The following is a 2,114-nucleotide window of genomic DNA, read 5'->3' as shown; positions in this document are numbered from 1 at the left end:
ACTGAAGTTCAAAAAAATTTCCAAACTTTGAGAGCTTCTCCTGCAAAACTCACTTTTTAGACTTAGCATACTATTATTTGGAGGTGTCGAATTGCAAAAACCGATTCAGTTAGAAACATCAAAAAATTCTGATGAAACACTCACTCAACCTTTTTAAGTCTGTGTTTAGACACACAAATTTCTCGGGAAAGTAAATTGAGTTTTTGGGAGAGAGCGGAGAGGAAAGAGCTCCTCTATACTCTTTCCTACCCCCTATTGCCTAAAAACTGAATTTACTTTCCCGTGTGTCTGAACACGGACTAAGTTTGTTGGCCAGTGTTATCAAAAAATGAAACCCATATTCAAATATTTGTACAACTTCACCACATTCAAGGAGCCGTTTATTATCCTTAAAAAATACAATTAAATAATTTATTTCTAAAAATTATAGCTTTGGTTTTTCAATTAAATTCCTACAGTAATCTACAGTTCCTTATTAAGGATAACAGCTGATTTCTTCTGTTCCCGAGTTTAATCTTTATCTCCCCAGCACCAGATGGGATGGCTAAATTTTTTTTTTTTGTTTATTTTTTATTTTTTTTTATTTTTAGGTTTTTGCCTTTTTAGGGGCGAAGGCCATTATTTGTGAGATTTAATTAATTTAATTAATCGAGCTTTTTATGACCTAAGGAGATTACATTGAAAAATTGATATCTAGCGAAGTCCAAACCCCATACCGGATGGCTGCCATCGCCGGTACGTTGGACACGTTTTTCTATAACATTGGGAGATACTGTTTTCATATCATAGGCCCAACCAAGTTTGGCAAAAAAATTCAATAAAAGCGGCACTGAAATTGTGTCTTGAACCACTAAATTCTGCTGCTTTGTAATCCCAGGGGAAGACATGATGATAGTTGTGCCAACATTCACCGACTGTGAACCATGAAATTTGGGCATTTTCAGCTGGATTGTAGCTCCTAGAAAAGTTTTTTTTATTAATGTATATCCTTTGAAAAATTGAAAAGTTTTACATACTTATCATAGGGCTTGGTTCCAAATAGATGGCAGACACTATTTATACACCAGGTGCCATTGACAAGAACAAACCAACGGAAACAGATGCATGCCATGCAACTGAAAAACTTTCACCCCATAGTGTCACTGGCAATACAGCAGGCAAAACGAAACATATCAGAGGCATCAAAATCCCATAATATCTGAAAGGAAAGAATGGGAAAAATAGAGATAAAATGTTTTGAAGTCACTTTAAGCAGATATTTAACTGAAAGAAGGTATAGGGGCACATGGCATAACCAAAATGACATGACCGTTTGATTCTCACTAATTTTATCATCGTATTATTACATACAAATATATAATTTTATATTATACAACTTTATAGCAAACCCGTTCGTTGGTATTGATATGGTTACGAAGTTTTTCGGCAAATCACACACACGCGACGCGAACGCAAAGTAAGAGAGCAAATGTTTTGATTTTTTTACTTCAGTTTTGTACTGAATGTCATGCAAGCAGGTTGATGCAGCTTTTTTTTTTTTGTTTTTTTTGGGTACACTGAAAAGATTTTGCAGTTGTACAGCAAATATGTGGAGGGAAGAATTTGAAAATGATTTTTTGTTTTGTATTAATATTTTTAATGACGCAGAATGCCTCGTCTGCAATGCAACAATAAAAAATGTATATCCATCTTACCTTAGGCGTCATTATAATACGCATACAAAATATCATTTAATGACGGGAAATGTGCGAAAAAAATAATATGAGTGGATAATTTTCACTGTGAGGTAGAAATCGATGTTGTTAAACAATTTTTATTTTTTTATCTAAATTTACCCGAATTTCGTTAATTTTATTTTATATTATATTTAAGTTAAGACCCTAATGTAAAAATATAAAAAAGAACGAAATCGCTATCATTAATAAACTCTGAGCAATCGCAGTTTTAATAAAAGAAACTGAAGTGGATACTTTTGACTGTGATTCACTGTATATTATTTTTAATTTTAGTCATACAAAGCGAACGCGCCAACAATATATTTTTTCTATTTGAAAATTTTGCCTTTTTAGGCGAAGATCATTTTTAGTATTATTATTTTTTTTTTTTAATTTATT

At 32.5% G+C, this 2,114-nt stretch overlaps 1 pseudogene; it reads right to left on the bottom strand.

The window, feature by feature from the left end:
- Positions 1-563: 563 nt before the first annotated feature.
- On the bottom strand, positions 564-1,142 carry LOC141389874 (acyl-CoA Delta-9 desaturase-like; annotated as a pseudogene).
- Between the last annotated feature and the right edge of the window lie 972 nt (positions 1,143-2,114).

Source organism: Musca autumnalis, unplaced genomic scaffold, assembly GCF_047663935.1.
Source record: "Musca autumnalis isolate F117 unplaced genomic scaffold, ASM4766393v1 scaffold_1, whole genome shotgun sequence".
NCBI lineage: Eukaryota > Metazoa > Arthropoda > Insecta > Diptera > Muscidae > Musca > Musca autumnalis.
This window is presented reverse-complemented; position numbering and strand designations above follow the sequence as displayed.